We start from the raw sequence: 24,781 nt of genomic DNA, 5'->3' as shown, positions 1-24,781 counted from the left end.
TCCTATTCTCCTGAAAAAGCAAAAATACTGTTTTAAAAGAAAGTTTGAAAAGGCAAGAAAACATGAGTTATTTTATAAAGAGAAAAAAAAAATCCACGTTCTGAAGTCAGTTAAAAAAACATTAGAACATTACTTAGGCAGAGCTGCTCTCAAATATTCACACACCATTCTTCTCATTGATCCTATAGCATTACACAGCAAGACAGATGCAGGACTTTTGGAACCAAACTAGTCGACAAAGCAGTTTTACATTTTACTTTCCACTAATGCAGTTCAGAAAGAAATTCATACAGCACTCAAACAGGCCTTTTCTGTACTTATTTGTACTAATTCACAGGAAACAGTCTACCACATTCTAGCACAGCTTATTTCCTAGATGCACAAACTGCTAGAGCTTTATATATAGCACACCATAATCGTTTCACCTTGATGCGATAAAGACAGCAGGCCCAGCTGCAAAATCTGTTTCCAAAAGAAACTGTCAGCATCTTGGATGGTCATGAAAAGCTACACTGAGCTGTTGCTTTAGCTGGTAGCTTGAGCTCACAACCCTGCTGAACCATGGACTGCAAACCTGAACAACAAAAGGAAAATACACATCTGGAGATGAATGGAAGACAAGCAAGAATTGCCCTGACAGCCCTGCTGTTTCTTCTGACCAACCCTGTCTCAATCTATGAACGTAAATGTGGCATCAATAAATGTGTTTTGGTATTTCTATTAACAACTTACAAAAACTAGTATTGAAGTATTATTCATGTATCAGTAACAATATACTTATGCTTGAATCCTGTTAGAAAACACCAAGCACATTCACTTCCAACCCTGCTTACAAATAGAAAAGATAAAAAGATCTGGTACATGGCTATGATGTCTTCCAACTTGCCTTTCAACTGAACTACATTAAAAAAACTAAAATTTAAATAAAAACTAAATAAAGGGTGGATCTGCACTATGAATTAACTCATAAATAGACAAGTGACTTTCTCAGGAACCACAGAATTTTAATTAGCTCACAAAAGTAATTGCTAACAATTTATCACCATTAATCGTGCTATAGGCTTTTACAACACACAATTCATGTGAGAATCTTTCAACTTGTACACCAAAATCATTAGTCTGGCAAATCAGCTAGAAAACAGACACTCTGTAATTCTTGTAATTGGATTAGTAATTTACATATCAATGATTTATTTTTTTTTGGCCTGTTTGGTATCACTGCATTCAATCACATCCTGCAGTATAATACAATATTATTATGTAAGTTGGCATCTTGTAATCAAGTGTTTGCTACTCAGTAATACTGATTAACAACTTTGCATCAGAATGCTATTAACAGGCTCCTTGAAAGTAGTATGGTATTATTTTTTTGTCTCCTCCTCATCTTCAGAAACCATTCATATAATGTCACAGAGCTGTGGACCAAAAATTAGGAGCACAACTTTCTTGAGCAATATTACAAATGCAGAAGGAGACACATGACTGCTTGGGCACTATCCAAATGACTGAAGTGGCTCGAGTAACAACTGGGTACACAAGCTATAGTTTTTCATTTTAACTTGTTTTCACTTTACCTCAACATGCTAATGAACCCATCTTGTGCAATTGAGTCTCAAGACCCTCATACCACTCCAAGCCAGTCCTTCGCAGAAAGTAACTGCTGGTTTAAAACCAAATAAAGACTTAAGGACACACTGATAACATACAGAAAAATTCTTTCCAGTGATTTCACTGTAATTGCCACTCATCAAAAACAAATCAACATGCGCTACTCCCTTATCCCCAACATACACTCAGTCCCTTATTTAACCAAAGTAACTGAAGTTCAGTTTAGAAATTATGTTTTCCACCTTAGTTTGTGCAAGGCTATGTAACAGCTGTGTTCAGACAACATGCAGGGACACACCGTTTTTTAAACAGACACCACAAAAGACCTCAAAATAACCCTTGCCCTCTTCTCCAGCCAGAGCACAAGTCTGCTGCATACACTTCTAATTATAAATAGAGTAACCTGACATGGTGAGAGAGACAGCCCCTTGAACACGATCTCAGAAACTACTAACCCAAAACTGTGCTGAGCACAAGCCTAGACCAACACAATTGTGGCTAAGATAGATTGCTATTTTACAATCTACAAAACACACAGCTACTTGTACAGAGTGGACAACAATAACATACTTCCAAAGCACAGTTAGGTCTATCTTACAATAATCCACTACCCAAAAGAGCTCATTTGTATTTCCAGCTTTAAAACTGGCACAGCTGAAGTCCCTTACCATGTGTTCTTCAGTAATTTTCTTTACTACTCTCAGCATTATAAAATAAAGCTATTTTGAGTTCCAGGCAGCATTTAGAGTAAGTACAAATACACCCTGTGCACACCTCAATCTAAACTTAATGAATATCTAAATTCTTTCTTGTTAATATTTGCTTCTTGGCACAAAAGTTTGTATTAGACCTCAAGATAAGAGTAAGGTCATTTCTTCATGTGCTTCACCTTTGAAAAATTTCCCAAGGTATTACATACTAAATATTCTTAAAATTCACAACTCAAATATACTGTAATAGTGCACATTTTCATTATTATTATGATCATTATTACAATTTACTTCCATGATGTATGGAGGTGAGCTTTTTAGAAGGATATGTACGTGAAAAGACAAGGAGCAACAGCTTTAAAGTGAAAGAGTGTAAGTTTACATTGGACATGAGGAAGAAATTCCTTACTGTGAAGATGGTGAAACAACAGAACAGGTTGCTCAGAGAAGCTGTGGATGTCCCATCCCTGGAAGTGTTCAGGGACAGGTTGGATGGGGTTTTAAGCAACCGGGTCTAGCAGAGGGTGTCCCTGCCCATGGCATTGAAGGTTAGAACTAGATGATCTTTAAGGTGTCTTCTAACCCAGGCCATTCTGTAATTCTATTTATAATGTTATTCCTCACAGTACTTCTCAGCTGTATAAAATTCAACTGTCTGAAACACGCTTTTCCATTCTTGTTATTTCTCCAGCATTGCAGAAGTACCATACAGTTAAGCACACACCTCCAGAAGCATAAAGTCCTTCCACAAACCCAACAGCACAAACTACTTCTGACACACATATATGCAAATACAAGGGAAAAAAAAACAAACCTCAACCTCCTCACTCTTTCCCATAAAGAAACAAAGGTGAAAGCTTAAAATATGAACAGCAAGAAATGGCTCATAGCCAGGACATACCACGTAATTACTTCAGATAAAAACAAATGACACAAGAGAAAAAAAAGCTATGGTTATATGAGGTAGAAACTAACATTTCTGGGTTTCTTGGGACCAGACATGACTTTTTATTCCATGTTTAGATGATGTTAAGTAAGAAACATGAACGTTACGAAGGTCAGCTCATTTAATTCTCCGATATTAGTACTTCTATCTCCGGATCACTTGCAGACAGTACTTTTGGGGGTCAGCGAGAAAGAAGAGTGAGCACTGATCCACAGAACAGCCTGAAAGTCTACTAAAGAGCCGTAAGGAAAAACCGAAGTGAAAATTCATTACAGGACACATGTTTCCTCGGAAGCAGGACCAAGTAAACAACCGAGGGAGAGGCAGAACAACGTTTGTAAACACACAACGCTTCTGCAAGGCGCTCGCCCGACCGCCGCCGAGGGCGAGCACGGAGGCGCTGCCAGGCTGAGTCATTCCTTATAGTAACTTCACCGCGAATCCCTCGCCCTGGCAGCGGAGACCTGGGCAGGCAGGGAGCACCCCGGCCCGCCCGGCGCTGCTCCCTTCTGCGGGCTGGCAGCCACCGCCTCCCCACATCAGCTGCGCTGGGGTCACTCCGCCGCCCCGCGACCGGCTCCAGCCGCGGGATCTTGCTCCTCTTCGACCCCCGCTCCGCCGCCTCCCAGCTCTTTGTCGCCCGCCCCACAGGTACAGCCCTGCGCCCCGCGCCGGGACCGACGCCCCTCGCCAAGGCCGCCCTCCCGGTACCGAAGACCCAGGCCTCCCCACTTCTGCTGGGAGGGGCGGAGCGGGGCGGCGGGGGGAGCCCGCACGTCCCCGGACAGTGCTCGGCACCCCCCCCCGGGTCCCGCGCGGGCAGCGCCGCTCATCCTGCGGCGGTGGCGGCGCCCCCCCCTCGCGCCGCGCGGCCGGGCCCGGAGGCTCCGCGGGGGCGCGCAGCGCCTCGGCGGGGCCCGCGGCCGAGAGGGGAGAGGCGGCGGGCCGGGAGAGGCGGCTCGGCGGGGCCGGCGGGGCGGGCTGAGGGCCGCGGGGAGATGGGGGGAGCCCTGCCTGGCGCGGCCGCCGCCGCCGCCGGTGTTTGTTGTTGTCGTCAGCCGCTTCCGGCGCGAGGGCTGCCGGGAGGGGGCGGCCCGCGGGAGGGACCGCGCGGCGGAAGCGGCGGCGGCGTGAGGGCCCCGCAGGGCGCGCGCGGTAGCGGAGCGGTGTGGGAGCGACGGGGCCCTGAAGTGCTCCGGTTCCAGCCCCCTGTGCCCGCGGCACGGGGACCGTGCGCTCGACCGGGTCGCTCAGAGCTCGATCCACCCTGGCCCTGAATACTTCAAGGGATGTGTTCGAGATCTTCCCACCTTACCTCTGGGCAGCCAGTTCCATTTCTTCACCACCGTCACACTAAAGAATTTTTTCCTATTATCTAATCTAAACCTACTGTTTTTCAATTTAAACACATTCACTCTTTCCCTGCGTGCCCTTGTAAATGGTCTTGCCCCGTGTTTCCTCCAAGTTCCCTAGAGATACTGGAGGGCCACAATCAGGTCACTGCGAAGCCTTTTCTTTCCCAGCCTGAACAATCCCACTTCTTTCAGCCTTTCCTCACAGGAGCGGTGCTCCATCCCTCTGATCAATTTGTCGGCCTCCTCTGGTCTCATTCCCAGCAGGTCCATGTCCTTCCTGTGCTGGGGCCCCAGAGTTGGAGGCAGCCCTGCAGGTGAGGTCTCGGCAGAGCAGAGGGGCTGAATCCCCTCCCTGGCCCCGCTGACTGCACTGCTTTTGGTCCAGCCCAGGACACGGCTGGCTTTTGGAAGTCAGACCCTTGGCCTTACCCGAGCAGGAGGTTTATTCAATTTCATTTTAATCTGAGATGACAAGAGATCAAAAGTTTAGGAAATCTACTGATAGGTTTAGTCCTGTATGTTTTGAGTTTTATTGTAATGAACTATACTGAAATAACTTACATGCTTAACAGACATTTGTAATTACAAAAAGAAATCTTAAGAAAATAAGGTTTTAGATGGCTTGCAAAACTTTCTTACACTCCGCACAAACTAAAAAAATGTCAGCTTTTACTAGAGAAACTTATCAAGCACTTTTGCTATGAAATCTAACTTACAGCTACATGGAGACCAGTTCCTACCAAACTTCTAGGTATCACCTGTCACTTAAAGAAAGTGAGATCACCATGGCCAGTCCAATCAAAGGATGTATCTGTTTCCCAAACACGCAGGAATTTTTTTTAAGACTAAAATTTAAGGCCTGCTAGCAAGGATAAACTGCAAAGAAACAAAAAGAGAAGGATTCATAGCATGGTAATCAAGCGCTCCCTGTCACTAGGGACACAGGGCTTTTCCCTGCCATAGGCATTGACTATTATTTCAGCATTTAAGATGATGGCTGTTTGCATTTCCAGTTGCAAGGCAGAATTTAGCAAATGTTCACTTCATCCCAGTGCCACCACGTGAGGGTGACCCCAGATATACTCAGTGTCCAGGCTGGACTCCCATCCCCCTTGGAGAGCTTTTGATATAAAGCTGTAGGGTGGGAACTGACCTCTTGCTCCAATCTGAGAAAACAAAAGTAAACCTCACACACTTTTGGTTTCTGTGGTATTATGAGTTTCTATGGAGGCTTAGCCCACAGAACCTTTCTTTGGGATGAGGACATTTCCATATAAATCAAAGAAAAGTGAATTTGAGAGGAATACAAGCAGGAGGCTTGTTTGACTTGGCGATGGAGGAAAGGATCACAATTCTGGCGTCAAGGACACCCTCAAGCCAAGATACCTTGAGAACACCATATAGCTGGATTGTACTTTCTCTGCTGCCTACCTTCACCTCTCCTTCCGTAGCATACACCATAGGCAGCAGGTCATGGCAAAGCATAATGTTGTGGCCAGGGTATATTCAGATTTAGAATATACTCTGCAGAGGAGGATTGCAAAAAAGAATGCAAGCATGTCATGGTCCTAAGCACAAGAAGGATATTGACATGCTAGAAAGAGTCCAGAGGAGGCCACTAGGTTGAGTAGAGGGATGGAGAATCTCTCCTAGGAGGAAAAGCTGAGAGAATTTGCTTCATCCCACAAAAGAAAAGGCTTCAGGGTGACCTAATTGCTGCCTTCCAGTACCTTAAGGTACTTCTCACAAGCTGGACCAAGCTTATGGTTTCCACCTCTGCAATGTTGGAGAGTTTCCTGCTTGTTTGACACATTAAAGGCTATGTTGAATAGTCACAGCCTGTCCAGACAGAAATTTCTTGGCCTTCTAAAGAACGTCCCCAGTCACCACCTTGTAGCACCACATAAACAAGTAGTCCCCAGCTCTGCAGCTTGTTGGGAGATGAGTCCAAATTCTGAAACACACCTTTGCCACTTCAGACTACAGCAATAAACGGAGCTGGGAAGACATCAGTACTCAAACAGGTGTAATGCAATGGGAAGAATAATAAAAGTTTCTATCAAAGCAATTCAAGGCAGTTTTCTGTAATATAACACTGATTATATCAAAGCTGTGTTATTTTAGCTCTCCAGATGTTGACTTCTGCTTTTTGCATCCCCTAAAATGGCCATCTTCTTAATAAATTTTTTGATTGTGATGAAGGACTAACCTTTAGTGTGAAAGTAGTGATCTCTAGATAGAACTTGACAGAACAAATGGCATGCATACTATTATCAGAAGTTAAAAAACAAAACAAAAAACCTTTGAGGTTTGGTAAGGCTGAAACACAAATAGGTTTCATTAAAATTCTCTTGAGGAGAAGCTACTGAGAGTGACCTCCTGAAGTTTGAGAAGCTGAAACATTGGCAAGAGAAGCAGCAGCATCTCTTGAAACACTGAAGCAGCAGTACCAACAGGGCTTGCAGTTTTCTGGCAAAGCACCTCTGCCAGTCAGGCTTTCAACAATTGCATAAAATGAGGCTTCAGGCACTTAAGCATGGTTCTGGTTTTCACAGCACGTGTGGGACAACTGTTGATTGATTTGAGAGGCAGCTCAGGCAGGAGTGAAGCAGGAACTTCAGTTCTGGGGAGTAAGCAAAATGCTGCTAGCAGAGCAGGTTGTTCTGGCTTGTTCTTGTAACATTTCATTATGTTGCTTCCTCTCAAAGTGTTCCAGAGCCTCTTCATGCCAAACAACTAATTACAGGGTATTTTCATGAGCCTGTCTGAACAAAACCTAAAATCTAACATTATATCTAGCACTTCTATCCTAAAAAAGCAGCATTTTATGAAGAAGTTTTTGCTCTAGGATATACAAAAGGAAAGCATTGAGTAAAGGTTACTGAGTATTCTTCACATTTTCAAAGTGCTGTACAAAATGTAGGTTATTCTTTCAAGATACTGTTTGGGATCCACCTGTATATTTTTTCACATTCTGTGAAATAACCAAGAGGGCTGAAGGAGTTTTTCACTGTGTGCTTTTAATTTTGGGTACTAAATTTGGCATACCAAAGAATATGTCTCTTAAACTACCTATTTATGCAGCTGTAGTCAGAGAGCAAAAAGAGCAGGCTGCTCTTTAAGGGAAAGCAAACTGGGAGCCAGGGCTGGCAGCAAGAGGCACTGTCATGGACAGGGGGCACAGTCCCACAGTATCAGTGAGGTCTGATGACAGTTTTTCTGTACAATTCTTATCTGCGTGCCGGTAACAAACCAATACTGTCAGTATTTATTTAGTTCCAAAGGTACTTCAAAACCCACATCTTCCTGTTTTCTTTAGCTCTGCTTGCCAGAAATTCTCCCTGTGTACTTCTGCTTCCCTTACTGCTGTGCCTTGGTTTAAACCCAGCCAGCCACCAAGTACCACAAAGCTGCTTGCTCACACAGCTCCCCCCTGCAGTGCAATGTGGAGGAGAGGCAGGAAATAATTGTGAAACACATGGGTTGAGATAGAAACAGTTTAATAATTCAAATAAAGCAATAGTAAAATAATAATTAATAATAACATAATAATAATAATAATGAGATAAATAAAACCTGAAACAAACAAGTGATGCCTAAATCAGTTATCCACCACCCGTTGCCCACTGGCAAGCCCAGCCCTGCCTTAAGCAGTGATCAGCCCCTCCCAGCCTCAACTCCCCCCAGTTTATATACCAAGCGTGACATTCTATGATATGGAACATCCCTTTGGTCTATTCAGGTCAGCTGTCCCGGCCATTCCCCCTCCTGGATTCTTGTGCACCTGCCCACTGCCAGAGCATGGGAAACTGGAAAGTCCTTGACTTGGAATAAGCCCTGCTTAGCAACAGCTAAACCATCAGTGTGTTATCAACATTATTCTCACACTAAATAAAAAAAACCACAGCACTGTACCAGATACTAAGAGGAAAATTAACTCTTCCCCAGCCAAAACCAAACACATTGCTATCTTCCCTTATTTTTGTTTTGTTGGGGTATTTTTTGGTTTGTTTTTTTTTTTTTTTGCTTGCTTGTTTTTTCTTTTTCAAGTACTAGAAACAGCTATATTCATTCCTCTGCTAGGTCAGGCTGATGCTTTAAACCCAAGTTCCTGCCTTCTCTGTTGATGCTTTGTGACATCTTCAAAAGTAATCCCCAACAAGTATTTGTTTTCAATTTAAGTCTTCCTCCAACTAAACAACCACTTCAGAAACCAGTATTTTTTAAAGGACAAAGTACCATTCTGACCTGGAATATGCAAAGTGAACACCAGTCTCCAAGACCACAAGCGCTCCTGCGTGTTTTGAGAGAGACTTCAAGAACTTCGATTATCCTTTAATGTAGCCTGGCAGTCCATGGTAAACACCAAGTCCTATCTCATCTCTTGCTTCTTTTCGAGAGCAATGACTGGTTCAGAAGTAATCACTAATTTGTTTTTGAATGGTCAGTGACTCAAGAACAGCTGATGCCATTTTGAAAGCGTGCCACTCCCCCTGACCTCGTTGTGGATCATTCCTAACCAGTGATTTTAACATCGTGTGGCTTCTCAATGTTTCAGTAGTTCTGACTACACAAGTTTTGAATTCATAAGTGATTTTTCTTGTTTGCTGCCAGAGCTCCTCATAGGAAGGGAATAGTTAGGTTCAGTTTAACATCTAGGTCGTGAAATCAGTCCTTGGTCCTTTGCAGAAATATGCGAAGGACATTTAAATCTCAGATTAAATCTCAGATTAAAAAGTCAGAATGGACATACCCTCAGAAGTGGTTAAAGATAGAAGCTCTCAAGGGAAAACTCACAGCCTAAATAATCCTGTAAAAATCCTTTGTTGTGCATTTTCATTTAAGAGGCTCCGTTTGTGTAAGGGACCTTCCAATACCACCACTTCTCCTCAGCACTCACATGATAATGAGTATAACAAGGTCAAACAGCATGACAGTGCAGACTACATAGAACAACAGTAATATTGTTAGTAATATTTATAGAAAGTTATAGCTGTGTAAGCATTACTGAATATTTAGTGTTACTGAGAATAGAATTCCCATTCTTTACTGTCTATCAGCTTTGTTTTTTTATATTCAAGCACTGAAGTCATGTTCACAGAATGAACAATATAGCCAAATCATAGAATGGTTTGGATTGGAAGGGACCTTAAAGATCATCTACTTCCAGCCCTCCTGCCATGGGCTGGAACACCTTCAACCTGACCAGGTTACCCAGAGCTCCATCCAACCTGGCCTTGAATGGTTCCAGGGATGGAGCATCCACCACCTCTCAGGCAGGCTATTCTGTCATTTTAAAACCTTCATTGTAAAAAACTTCTTTCTTATATCTTAGAGTTTTACTAAAGGCTAGAGTTGGGGAGACACTGGCGAGCAAATTGGCATTAGTCATAAGCCTGTATTCCATTTTTCCCCTTTTAAAGAGGTTTGCTCACTCTTTTCCAGTCAGTGGGAACTTCACTGGACTGCCATCTCAAATATGATGGAAAGTAGCTCAGCCACTTTCTGTGCTAGCTCCCTTGAGACTCATAGATGTGAGATATCAGGTCCTATGGACCTGTGTACCTTCAGGTTCCTTAGATGGTCTCCCTGCTCTTCTGCTACAGCTGGCAGTTCTTCATTCTTCCAGTCCCTGCCTTTACCTTCTGCAACATAGGTGGTATGGCTGGAGCACTTTACAGTGAAGACTGAGGCAAAAAAAGTCACTGAGTTCCTCAACCTTCTCCATATCCTGGGTAACCAGCTCCCCTGTTTCCTTCTGGAGAGGACCCACATTTTCCCTAGTCTTCCTTTTACTACTTATTTGCCTACAGAAGCTTTTACTGTTGTCCCTGAGATCCCTAGGCAGGTTTAATTCTTTCAGGGCTTTAGTTGTCCTAACATGATCCCTGGTTGCTGAGACAATTTGCCAGTATTCCTTCCAGGTTACCTCACTTCCACCCTCCGTAGGCTTCCATTTTCTGTTTTTGTCCAGGAGCTCCTTGTTAATCCATGCAGGTCTCCTTGTTCACAAATAAAGTCATACTTTTAAAATTTAAGTTTAATTCCTGATAACAAAAAATTAATTACATATAATAATTGCAATATATATAATTGCATATATTTCAGCTGAAGAAGTAATACCAGGAATTTGTTTGGCCTGTATGGCTAGAAACGTGATGTATTTTTCCTTTTTACAGTCATGAAAAAAAAATACTGTCCCCACTTACAAAATAGCATTCTAATAATCTTTCTTTTCACAGATGATATATTCTAATCCTTTAATCATTTGCATTACTCACTCTCCTGGCTTAGTAACCATAAAGACAGAATCTGTAAACCAAGGGATACAAGCTTCAGCTTCTCCCTTAGCCCTGCATGCCAGTGGACTTGTCTCTCACTATAACCCATGGAACAGTATGGGAATCCAGATCCAAATGGCAGTGCTGTGCCAGGAGCAGGGATTTTAGGCATGTCCAGCTGAAACCGCAGGTCACAAGCCAGCCAGCATCACAGCAGCTGACCTGGAAATGTACCTCATTGAGCACTCCAAAGTTAAATGCTTCTAGACTATGTCCACTCCTTCTATATTTAGCTTTTAATGTGCTGTCTATTTTTAGAGGCTAGAAAAGTATGGTTATATTTCATCTGAGTCACTAATTTAGACATTTGGGATTTTTTACATTTTGTTAGTAAGTACTAATTGCCTTTTTAAAATAAGCATCTAAATTCCCCTCTCCTTCCCAACCTTTCTAGTAATACAAACCAGAAATTCATCATACTGAAACTCTTTGTTTAATATATTTTATTAATATATTTAAAGAAACTACAAAGAGCGTTAAACCAAATAAATAAAACCCACTTTGTACTTACATAAAGATGAATTGCTAACTGAAAATATAATCTATTAACATATTGAATACTATTTGTCCTTTGTTCTGGTAACTTATAGTATTCAGTCCTTTTTCTTTCACTTGTATTTCTGAATGAAATAGAAACAAAACCATCTTCCTTCTTTTACAGCTCCCATGGTCTCAATTCAAAGAATTAGTCACTGACCTCAATTAACAGAGTAAACTGAAATGATGAACTAAGTGCACTGAAATGGTGATTCTTTGCATTTCCAGAAGAGACTATAACTTTCAAATATTCCTAAATACATAGCTACATTAGTTTAAATGATACTGTAGGAGTAGACTAGTTTAAACTAGTTTAAATCATTTTCAAAAAAAAAAAAAAGAAAAAGAAAACTGACTATTCTGAGTGCACTTGCATTCATTACTCATTCTTAGGAGCTTTTTTATATTCATTGATGAGATCAGGCGTGGGTGCTGGTAGAGTCCTCTTTCAGAGCTTTGCAGCTTTGGAATCTGCTCTTCACTTGAGTTTCCCAATACAGCAGCTCAGATGGCTGCTGGTTTGATTGCATCATTTATGTTTCCTATGCATTTTAAAAGTATGTATAGATTGTTCAAATCTGTGTAGACAGGGAATTCTTTAGCTAGATGGAGATTGTGATAGGCTATTTTGCAGTTCGAAATACCGAGGCTCTTAAATTAATGTCTTTCTAAAATAAACTTGTAAAATTATCTCATTTAGTACATTTTTATGCCAGTGTATAAAGGACAACCAAATAGAAACTGACACATGCAGATCTCTAGTAATTACAAATTACTATCTTCTACTGAAATAATCAAGTTAGAGGTATAGAGATCAATACCTGCCTAATTATTTGAGCACAGGAAAGAAAGAAAAATTGTGTCAAAACTGTGATGCCAAGTCTGGCTCACTGGAGTGCCTGGTGATGTACATTTCCAGGCTGACTGCTGCATTGTTGGCTCGCTTGTGGCTGGCTTGAGGTTTCAGCTAGAGATGCCCAAAATCCCTGCTCCTGGCACAGTATTCCTGCTTCTTTGAAGACTGGTTTGGGGCTTTGATTTATTTTTTTTTTTACATTCTAGGTACAAAATCAGATTTATACATAAAGCTTAGCAGTGTTTCTTATTTAACATGGAAGAAATTAACTTCAGTAAGCAGTATGTGCTTTACTCAAATACATAATTACAGTCAACTAAAAATTTACTGGTTGGAGTCCATTTTCACAAAACCTTTCTGAGCAACATTTACTGTTCTTAATCCTTCTGTCTGTATTAACTGAATTGCACTATTGCCATCATAAAGAAAAAGTGTGTTGTAGACATCAGATGAGACTATAGGTTAAGCACTTTTATCTATTTGCCTTTTTTGAACATTTCCCCAGCATTAATACTTCCAGTCTTCTGAAGTTTCCTTGATTTTCACATTGTTATTAGTACTGACTTTAGTGGACCACAGTGTAAAATCCCAAGTTAGCTCAACATACTTAAATTCCATCTCTGTCCAGTCACCTTCTTAATTAGCAGCAGATAATTTCATGTCATTAGTAGTTTCAGCACATTTTGGTAGGCTCAATGTTTAGTTCTAGGACTCTGGGGAAAAATATGAGCAACTGATCCCTGCCTTGACTGGCTATGGACCATGTTTCATAGCTTCATGTTCTTGTTACTCCTGTCAGTTTCTCTTTTCCTCTTTTTTGTTACATAATAGTGATTAGTTTTGTTACTGCTGTTGTTTAATTTTGAACTGTATTTTTATGTAAGTTGTGAATCTGGAAAAGCTCTTAGAAGTAGCTCTCTCTAGACTGAAATTTGGGGTTTTTATCTGCTTATTAAATTCTTTTTAAGATACTCAGTTTTCATCTACATTTTCATTTGTATTTGTGTGTTTTAATTTAATTTGTGTGTTTTCAATTATTTTTTCTCAGTATTTTGATCTCTGGAAAGTTAGTCAAAAGTAATTTCCAAGTTTACATATGCCCCTTAATGGTAAGAAAATATATCTGTCTTGAATATAAAATACAAACTGTTGGTGGTCACAGAACAGTCACAAATGTTAATCTAGTTTTATCTAGATTTATCTAAAGAAGAAATTTTTAGGGTCTGTTTCAGATTACTTACGAGATTATTTTTTAAAGACAGTGCTGGAGAAACTCTCAGAAAAAATTTGGTTCATTATTTTTCTACATGCTAACTCAGTTTATGAGTTTGCTTATGATACAGAAGAGGAGAAACCTTGGTCTGCCCCAAATACTTCTTATAATTTGAGCCTGCCTAAGTTTGAGTTTGCATTATGCTCTCCAATGCCCTATAGAAACTCAAGGATTTTGTGCAATTATCTGCAATTCATAAATTCCCCAGATGACCATCTCAAAAAGCCTTTTTTTCCCACACATTGCACCACACCACTAAGGTCACTGTACCTATTAACTTTTTTTGTAAAGTATATTCTAGCATGAAGGGGGTGTTTTGTGATTTTACTGCAGGCAGCTAATCTAAGGATGAGCACACATTGCTAATGCTCTACATGGGATCTCAGACCATCAAAGCATAGGGGAACTTGCTTTACACAGCTCTAGGAAACATTGTGTGGCAGAGCCAGCAAAGAGGAAATCCACAATAGGCCAACCCAGCCTGAGCTCAGTGTTCTTGCATCTGTGGCACCACACTGCTGCTACCAATTGACAGCCAGCAGAGTCAAACCTGTGGCAGGAGGTTTTATGGTGTCTAACTACAGGATTACATTTCTGAAAGTCTATGATAAAAATAATCTCAAATCGCAGATATAGATTGGCTGGAGTATTGCACAGGTGTACTCTGTAAAAAAAAACAAATATTGATATAGAAAGTAGCAGTAAAATGGAGGCATTTAAACAACACCAAAGTGTTAAAGAGTGTCACTACAGGACATGGAATTATACACACGGACACAGTTTAATGTATGATCGGGAAAAAAGTACTTTTATTTTTCTGACTCCATTATTTATAGATTCTCAACAATGACCAGGGATTGGATAGTAGGTTACCACCTTCCCAATCACACTGGTCATGAGAAAAGTCCATCAAAAGACATTTCTTACAAAGAATGTATAAACATCTATGTTATAGTTACTTTCCTGGGAAAGTGGCTAGAAACTATGAAAACAAGATCAGAAGGTTTAATTTTCAGAGCAACAAAAGAGCACATGAAAACTCTTACTGTAAGGAACAGATCAACAGTGTGTTTAACGTTGTTAGAGAGAAAAAAAGAAGGAAATATTAAGAAGGAAAAGAATGAGGCACAAGTGAGAGTGGCACAAGCAAGATCCAAAAGTGGAATTAGACACAGAAACATTACTCTCTTCAGTGCTTGGTGACAAGATGAAGGCCTGGAAAACGTCAGAAGATCACTTTGTAATTTCAGTTCAGCTATGTTTGGGAAGTTCCCCTCAATAGTCAGGTAACCCACACAAGGATTTCACAGTAAATTTCATATGATCTTTTTAACCATTCTGCCATGGCAGTTTGTCCCTAATGACAATTTTTCATATTTCACTGAAGCTGTACACTTTTTTGTTCAATATGAAATAGAGAGGAAAAAAAAAAAAGGATCCTGCATCTTAAATAAGTGCAGAAAAAAATCTAAAAGCAAGGTCTCAGCTGTAAGAGTAAGGCCAGTAATTCTGTGGTGTTATCAAATACAAGTAGGGCATTTCCTCTCAAGCCTCAATGGGCAATTTGTTTAGGTCCCAGTACTGTCATTTTGCCATTTTGTAACATTTGTGTATCCAGGCTTTTTCTGTTCACTCTCATGGCTAATAAATACAACCCTGTTGAAGGGGACAGTAATGGCATGAAGGCAATTTTAGAAAGCAACACTACTTTGTCTCTTCTCTCCAAAATATGTGCATCCAGCAATACCATGAAATACAATGCCTTCTTATTTACTCTTCTTCTTGGAATTTCATTCACTATCTCCTGCTTTCTTTGTCCTACTTTCTCTGGGTTTATAAGCCAGCCAGAGTGGCATCCCCACCTGATACTTAATCCTTGTTCTTGAAACAGGTGCAAAGAGGAGTTCAGAAAATTGCCCACTGTATCATCAGATATAGACACTTTCAACCCAAAGAGTAAACTACTTTTTTTTTTTTTTTTTTTTTTTAATAAAAAAATTGCTGCTGTTAGCTTAGGTAACAGACAAAATATTTTCTCTTCTTTAAAGGATCTTCTTGTGTGCTGCACTAGTAACTGAATACAGTCTAAAATTCTGTGAATGCTCCATGGATGCTGTGGTTTATTGCTAGCAAGAGTGTTTTGCAGTACTGAAACTACAACACTAGAGGTCATTGATAGTCTTTACATTTTTTATCTCTCTGAAGGCAAGCGTTGGGAGCTCTCAATTTGGTGATAGGAGTTGCTTTCTAAAATTCTTTAAACATGCATGGTGTGGAGTATGTATGGGATGAATATCCACTCTTGATGTATGTTTCATAAGTTCTCACACTTCCTATTGGACTTTTTTAAAGAAATATTTGTAAAATAGTTCCTTTATTTTATTTTTTTTTTTAGGAGTAAGACAGCCATCCCAGAAGAGACAAGAAAATATATACATTAAAAAGCACAATGGTCATAGCAACCTGCATGCCAGTTCTGTGCAATTTCTTTATTTCTCTCTAATTGGTTCTTAAGTATTTTTCCAGACTCTCAAACAAGGATAGATTTAGGTTTTGATATTTTTCATTAAAGGACAACATTAGGAATATCCACTGAATTCTAGTGCAGAATGTCATATAAAGAATCCTTTGTGAGGCTAGGAGAATTTTCAGAAAGTTATTTTAACTTTATTATATTTCTTTTACAGTCAAATGATTGCAAAGTTTTCTGAAAGTCTTTTACTATTTCGAAAAGTTATATCCTTGAATATTTCTAATGCACTAATAAACAGCAGGCAGAAATGTAGAGGTCAAATGCAGCGTGACATCAAATGTTCAAGTACTGATAGAGATATTTTACTAGATACATATACTTAATTTCACAAAGGATTGAAATTGTTTGAACTGCTTAATGGATTCTGAGTTATGTTCCAATTGAAAATTACTATGTTCATAATTCAAAGATAACCATAGGACAAAAATGCAAGGAAATGACACTTCAAACTTAAAGAAATTGTTTTCTTTACAGAAAATGAGTTTAAATACTTTCAGAACCTTGAACTAATGAAATTTTGTTAGTTACTAAGTGAAGAAATAGGAACAGTGTTTTCTTGCTCACTGAAAACTGGCCAATGTCATTGGTTATTTCTAGATATAGAAAATACAGAAAAAAATTAATTAAGAAAAGTAATATTAAATAGGCTGAAACATTTATTTTCCTTAACCTTTTAAGTCCAATATCTACCTTAAGCAAGAATTGAGTTTACATTACTCTTCCACTAACTGCCAAATTATTATTTTAAAATAAAATTTTTATGAGGACTTTATTTTATTTTCAATCTTAAATTGTATGAACATCAATCCAGATTCCTTCAGCTGAACCTGTAATAATATTTCTGCTGCTTTGCAAGTATGAGAAGATGAATATGAATCTATTTTTTTAAAAATTTTGAATTAGTGAACTTCTACCTGTTCTTCAATGCTACTACTACCACTACTACTACTACTACTACTTTTCTTCTTCTTCTTCTTCTTCTTCTTCTTCTGCTTATAATATTACTATTACTCTTATTATTATTATTATTAGTGGGGTTTTGTTGTTTTGTGGTTTTGGGGTTGGTTTTTTTGTTGCAAAGGCAACTTTTTTTAGATGTGATTTATGAAAACCACCCTTTTGTTCATATTTTTAATGTTAATAAATTGCCCTTATGTAGTTTCGGGTTACTTAGCTTCACTATACTGCCTTTTGCACTATGAGTAACATTTATGAACAGGTAATGAACATATGGTACCAAACTTACACTCAAGGACAGATACTAATTCTCTGCATTAAGTTTGTCGTTTTAGATATCTGGTGCCATGGTTCCTTGAGGCCAATTTTACAAGGACTAAATAGATTAAAATTGTCTCTGGTTATTCATGTTTATTTTTTATTTCCTTTTGGATGTGTGAATATAGTCCTCACTTTACTCAGAATAACTTGTGCAGTATTTGAATGTTGTGAAATGAAAACCGAATTTGGTCATGTGACTGTGGCAAGAACACATAGGTAGAAACAATCGTTTCATATGATTTTCATTTTTAAAATTAATAAATATTTCCTTGGAAAGGTGATCAGATACTTTCAGTGCAATATTGCTAATTAAAATTATAAGCATGGGTGTTTGTGAAGAGTAAGGCTCAAACATATGAGCTATGAATATGGCTCTGTTCTTCACTGTGCACACTGAAACACTCCTCACTGAAATACCTCGCAAATGCCCTAAGAAAGCTTGACTCAAACCTGCCATGTTTGCTTTCTTGCTACTTTATGTAAAAGAAGATGAACAATTCATGGGAATGTGGGAAGCAGGAAATATATTTAATGCATGTTCTTGTTTGGGCAATAAAATTTTTATTATTTAGCAATATATTCTAATGGTTTTCTTTACTAGATACTTATTCCTTCTGTTCAAATTGACAGACATATTTTGACTGTGCGTCCTGGTAGCCCCTAAAGACCTGATACAACTGAGGCCTAAAATCCCTGATTTCTATGTTCTGTAATGGTATTAGTCTTTAAAGCTCTGTATTTCTTCTCCATTTCATATTTTCTTACTGGCCATGCATGTTCAGCAGTATAGATTTTTCAAGAATGAGTAACTAGATGGACAAAAGTAAACCTTAGGAATTACTTTCTGATTAAAAGCTTTTAAATTAAGTTGGGAAAAATAGTGTTACATTCTTCTGTGCATTCTTGCATTCTCCTTCTTCACCAAGCACTTGCAGAAAGAATTTTTGTACACTAGATGACAGTGAAAGATAGTAATTGCAAACAAGATTTTGATAACTGACAATTGGAAACACATTCTGTATGGTTATCCACTATGATCACTGATGTTGTTTATGGTGTTATTTTGCATGTAAAAAGGAATATTATTGATATTGTCAGTTGTGCTTAAATATGTTTTTGTTTTAGTATTTTGAATGTTAATGACCTAATTTTATTTATTTTCTTAGAAAGTTGTGGCATGATTAATTCAAAGATAAATGGGATTACTGGTTTTGTGACACAGCTAAGAGCTGAAGTTGTATAACAGAAGAACAGGATCCACTCTGTACTTTCATTTCATATTGGACTTGAAAGAAGAGGTTGATAACAGAAAAAAAAAAAGTAATTGTATGGGCAATAAAGAAACATTCTTTTTATTTCTAATTACCATATCCTGATAAAGTCAAAGATTTTTTTTCTTATACTCTGTGACTATTTCTGAAAATCATAGCTTCTGGGTGGAGTGAGCTTGTGCTTTGGCTCACAGTAATTTTAAAACTAGATGTCCGTCTCTGAAAAATAATCCAGTATCCAAAATCATAGATATTGAATGTCTACGTCAACTCCTGTTAAGGTACTCTTCCATCATTTCCAATTTCTTTTTGCCTGCATCCAGCTCACAGCCAGGGTTAAGAGAGCCAGATAGATGTAAAATATATTCTGGTAAAAGGTCTGCTTTTGAATTTTTTATTCGGTCAAAAAAAATGTTCCATTGTGTATGTAAGGAAAGAAAACAAAATTTTGCATCACTGACAGTCTCATCATTAAGGACTTGGAAAACTAGATTAAAACAGGTACTTTATATATGAATTCAAATGCAGCAAAGCTCTGCAGTCTGAAAAAGCAGTCATCTTAATTTTTCTCGCCTTGAGCTATTTCTGCTATCAACAATAAATGGAGTGTAATAATAGACTAATAAAAGCACACTTTTTAATAAGTGTCTTTGGAACGAGTGAAATAAAAACAGTCAGAATAGTTAAACATGTGGCAAAGCCAAGGAACTGGCCATATATTTCTGTTTCAAGGGAAAACAAGAAAAATTAATAGGGCAGACATAAAAGAAGCATGCTGTTCACAATAAAAATGGAAAAGTTATATAAATCTTTGAGAATGGGACACTGCATTTTAAATGGATGAGATAGCCTACCAGAACTCAATTTAAAAATCATGATGCCTTTTGGTAAATGGAGAAAGTATGTTTTGGAAAGTTAAATTGAAAATACAAGTTAACAATCTTTGTTCCAAACATATAGTTGGCACTGAAACAGGGAGCCTTCTCCAGAGATTAGATCACAAAGCCTTTTTCAGGTCTCAGAAGACTTTGGAGTGTTTTGATATAAGATCCAGACTGCCTCTGGAGAGGCAGATCTAGAGTGTAGAGGGGAAACTAGAAAAGACTATTTCCTGTCTTATTAAAAAGTGAAAAATTTACACCCAAGACATATCTCAAGAATATTGGGGGGTTAATGAGACACTGTCTGAGCAAATGACAAACAGAATTATCTCAGATTTTTTCAGTGAATCTAACATGTGAATGAAAGTATGTCTTTTTTTTTAACATACCAAATGATTTAATTGGTTTCAGGATAGTGGAGTTGTGTATTGAATATGATAGAGCACTATGGGTTGTCTTGATAGTACAAGGAGCTCCTCATATCCAGCAAGCAGTTCCTACTATAGCACAGCAAATAATCCAAAAGTGACGAATGAATTGCTTCATTACTGCCACACTCAGGTAAGGTTAATGCTGATAAAAATGCTGATTTAAAAAGGCAGCTAAAAAAAAAAAACTGAAGAGAGGACTGGTTCTTTTCAGCTGAGGAAACTTTAAGGCAGAATGAAACATGCTAAACCAGTGTTGCCCCACATTTTTCTCTCTGAAAAGTAAGTGAAACTAAACAAACACAGGGATATCTTTCCAAGCCACATACTATTTTGCAAGTCAGTGAGGAGTCCTTACAGAAGTCTTCTTAAAGAGCGACAAAAGTCATTCTGTGTTCAGAGGTAACCTGAAAATGGTGAAATGACGTTGCTCCAGGGCTACAGACAGCCACAGTCACTGTCTGGATAGCAAATAGTATGTGTCAGGGATTTCTGCCTGGGAATAATTACCTTTTACTCAAGTTTTATTTCACAGACATAAAAAAGATAAAACTGTTTAACAGAGTCATGCTTTGGGCCAGGAAGTATTCCTGGGAAATGAAAATACAGTCCAGCTGGTTTGTGTCATCATTTGGAAAAGATTCAAATTGAAGGCATTCCTGACATAGTGCTGTTGTAGGTGTAGAAGCAAGGCAGATACAGGAAAAGTTTCATAGATAACAAATAAAATAATGCTAAATTCAAAAAATTTTATGCAACCTTTTTAAAGTGTAAAGTATCTTTTGACTGAACAGGAAACTTACATACAGCCTTTCATTTCTATACTTTTGTGGCAAATAGCAGAGCTTTCTGACCTCTAATGTATGGTACAGTAATGCTGTCTCCAGTGGCATTTTTTATGACATATATTCTCAGAGAGACATTCTGAGTGTGGTTATAAAACTGCTGCAGCTACTGCTGTTGAATAAATGACTGAGAAAAGCATCATTCATTCCTTATTTTGGGTGTTGGAAATAACTGTGGGTGTTTCTCTCCAGACTCTTCCCCATACACCATTTCCATGAAGAGAGACCGGGATGAATTCCTTACTACAATTAGTGGGGATTAACCACTCATTTCAATAAGGTCAAAATTACATTTTTATGCAGACCTATATTTATAAATGTCAGTGTAATGCAGTCCAGTAGTGCCTGTGTCATAGTTTAAAAAAGATAGAAGATACACCAACCCCTTCATCTCCGAGGCTGACTAATTGTAAGCATAGTACGTGGAGTGCCGATGAGATGACAGAGATGTTCAGGGAAGTTTCACTAAACAAAGTAAGTTTCAGCTCTGCAATTGATACATTTATCTGATTAATCATCATTACCAAAATGTGTCACTGGACAATGAGTGGCAAAGAGTGGAGAGCTTGTGGTAGCTCTAATGTTGGGTTAGCTGAAGGCAGGGTTTAATTAATTTTCAGCAGTTCCAAGAAGGCATTTATTGCTTTTGCTGACCTTATCAGAGTGATTAAATGTAGCCATTTATTACTTTCCTGAGAAAGAACAGATATCCTCTCTGCTTAATTTGACCTTAGAATCACAGAATATTTTAGTCCAGAAGGGATTTCTTGCCTTGTCTAGTCATCTTTTAGATATCTGCAAGGATGGAGATTTCACATCTTTGGTTAACATATTCCACTGCTTAACCACTCTCAGTTTTATTTTTTGTTTTGTCTTGTACCTGTCAGAATTTCCCCTGCTACTACTTGAGGGTACTGTCTGTCATTCTATGCACTATAGAGAAGCTGGAATGAGTCCTCTTTAGCCTGCATTTATGTAGCTGAAGACTAGTTACACTTTTAGTCTTCTCCAGCCTGAAATAAGCCACCTTCTTTAGTCTCCTCATATATTAAATTACAGTACCCCAGCCACATTAGAACCTTCCTGCTGAACTTTTTCCTCTGTCTCAGACTCTCTTTTTTGCTGGAGAGGAGGAGGACACAGAAGAGGACAGAGTTACCCTTGCCAACACTGACTAGAAAGGAATAATCACTTCCCTTGAATTCTTGATGCATTCTTGCTAATGCAGCCACACCATCACTACAGGGGAACACTGCAGCCTCACTGAATTCTTGTCTACCATCACCCCAGGCTATTTTCTGCAGGGCTAATCCCCAGTCAGCCAGAGGTAAACCTCTGCTCATTTATTTGGGACTGCACATCCTTTATTACATAGACATAATAAAACACACTAGTTAATGAAGAAATAAGATAATAAAAAAGAATTATATTTGTTTAAGTCAGCTCTAATTGAGATTCTGAAATACTACCTCATTCTTGTACTGAGACTTTATCAAATAATTTCCTATGTGATAAAAGAGGAGAGAATTTTGCAAGAGCAAATTGAATTTTTCTCCAGATTATATATATGAAAATTCTCTAATTTTAATTTCAGTGTCTTCACAGATCATGAAGATCAATGTCACTAGGAAATTTTGTTACAGAACAGTTATATTTTGTTAACTAGATTTCATAAATACAGCTTATTTTTAATGAGAATAGAAATTGCACTATTTAAATGAAAACTTAAAGTTCAGCACATGTGTTAAGGCAGATTTCAGAAGCTGTAGATTGTCTTGTATAACCTTTATTTGAACCAAGGCATATTTCTGTGGTTTAGCTTGTAAAACCTCAATTTGTATCAAGTCAGCTGCTCAGTAACAAGGCTGTGCTCTATCAGTTGGGTTGGTATAGCAACAAGTGTTTGGGAACTTGAACAATCTTCCATTCAAACAGCAGCACCTTGGAACTGTCAGCCAGAAAAAGCTGCTTTTCTGCAGGAGATGAGACCATGGTAATGGAAAACCAAAAAATGTGATGTACCTATATAAATGAAAAAACACTTCCACTGATTTGATCTGTAGTTGTGACTTGGCAAAATGTGTGAAAGTTGAAAAATTTGCTTGAATTGCTCAAACACCTACAATTTTGACAAGGAACAGCAAGGGTTTTGGTGCTAGAGCAAATTCATTAGAAATTCCTCCTAGTGATATCAGGCCAATAAATTCACTCAAGCCCATAGCTAATTCTTTCCAAACTGATGCCTGCATGGAAGCACCTAAAGCTAACCTGCAGGTTCAAAAGCAATCACATCATGAGAAATGAAAAAGTTGTACTGTAACTGTGACAACTTGTTATCTTCATTTTTCCATCCCTGAATACAAAATCTATTTAAAATTATATTTTTCCTCTCCTCCAGAAATTCACCCTGCTGCTAGTAAAGGTGAATGAAGTTCAACTCAGTGAAAAATAACTTGTTAGTGTGGAAAGTCATGCTCAAGTTGATTTAGAGATGTCAAAATAAAGGATATCTGAGAAATAGTTGTCTAAAAAAATTTTGTCTTCCCATGTACATAATGGGAATCAGGATAGAGACAAAAGGAAAAGAGCGAAAATTAATTTAAAAAATCTTTCTAACTAATAGATAAAATTATTTGCATAACTTCTTCTTCCAAATTTCTTAAGGGATTTATTAGAAGATATACTTAGAGATATTTATTTAAATATCTCTAGTTATTAAAGATAAATGACTGAAAACTGCAATTATACTCCTTGAAATTCCAGGTGTAAAGAAATGCTCTGAAACAGTATTTTCAAACCCACTCTTTAAAAACAAAACAAAACACCTAAATTGAAGATTATTTTTGAGAAATAAGGGGAATATACTGTAGCAACATAGTTTGCAGAAAGGAGCACAAACAGGAGTGGAAAACATGAAAGAAATAGCATTACTCTGTACAGCTGAAATATATACTGAATTTGCAGTACTTCAGAAGTCATCATTAAATACAGATTTATGGTCACATACATTTTGCATGAGCACAGCAGACCTCTTTCCCTCAAAACTAATTAGTCAATCAAAACCAATTAAAAATCTGTGGTCCTACTTCTGCATGCATTTGATCTAAAAGAGTTAAAACCTTTTACCCAAAGTTTAAAAAGTTAAAGACTTTTACCTAAATTTCAATTTTACAAGTCAGTTGAATGACTTTCTGAGTTTCAAAAGATCACTGAAAAGAAAAGTTTATCCATTTACATGTAGAACTAATTTTCACAGTGGAAGTACTTAAGGATTTTTTTAGGTAACAGCATTTACATTATTTAATAAGAAACATGTCTTCATAACAGAAAGATATGCTACATTATATTAGTGAGTTATTCACATTCTTTCTCAGTGTCTGGTGAATATGTTCAGTGAATGTTTCATTAATGGCTTGAGAAGACCTTAGAGCTGCATGTTAATGTGAGCAGAAAGAAACCATCTTAGATTGTTTTCATCCATCTTTTACTTGGTGCCAGGAGATTGCTACTATTTTGAGATATTCAGTCTTCAAGACATTCAATAATCATATCAAACAGCAGGAAAAATGAAACGTGCAGAAAAGCTGAGGAGACTAAATCAAAGAAAAACTTTAAGCAAGAGAAAAGAATGCTGTTAAGAGTTATATAGTTCTGAAAAGTAAAGATGGCACAATATCTACTCAATATTAATCTTTGCACAAAAATATGTTCAGGGAAGAAGACAGCATGAACCAATATTAATATCCATTTTACCATATGTATGTATTTATATGTATGTAAGTCATAGTTCCAGTTGTTCAGTAAGAGATACATCCATAAAGTCTGGAAGTAAATGGAGTGAGGAAGAGGAACCTAAGAACTTTTTGTTAATTTCGTTGAGCGTTTTATGTACATTTGGTTTCCAAATATTTGAAATGGA

The 24,781-nt window shown here is 38.2% G+C and overlaps 1 protein-coding gene across 2 annotated transcripts in view; it reads right to left on the bottom strand.

The window, feature by feature from the left end:
• Nucleotides 1-8,885, bottom strand: part of RB1CC1 (RB1 inducible coiled-coil 1) — a 70,061-nt gene extending 61,176 nt beyond the window's left edge. For both annotated transcript variants that reach the window (XM_088053320.1, XM_088053322.1), the window contains exon 1: nt 8,868-8,885. The gene's annotated coding sequence lies outside the window, so the exon portion shown is untranslated. The remainder of the gene's footprint in view (nt 1-8,867) is intronic.
• Nucleotides 8,886-24,781: the final 15,896 nt, after the last annotated feature.

The sequence above is a fragment of the Pseudopodoces humilis genome, chromosome 1 (assembly GCF_049639895.1).
Source record: "Pseudopodoces humilis isolate 2021_Gansu_Grassland_sample_001 chromosome 1, ASM4963989v1, whole genome shotgun sequence".
NCBI lineage: Eukaryota > Metazoa > Chordata > Aves > Passeriformes > Paridae > Pseudopodoces > Pseudopodoces humilis.
This window is presented reverse-complemented; position numbering and strand designations above follow the sequence as displayed.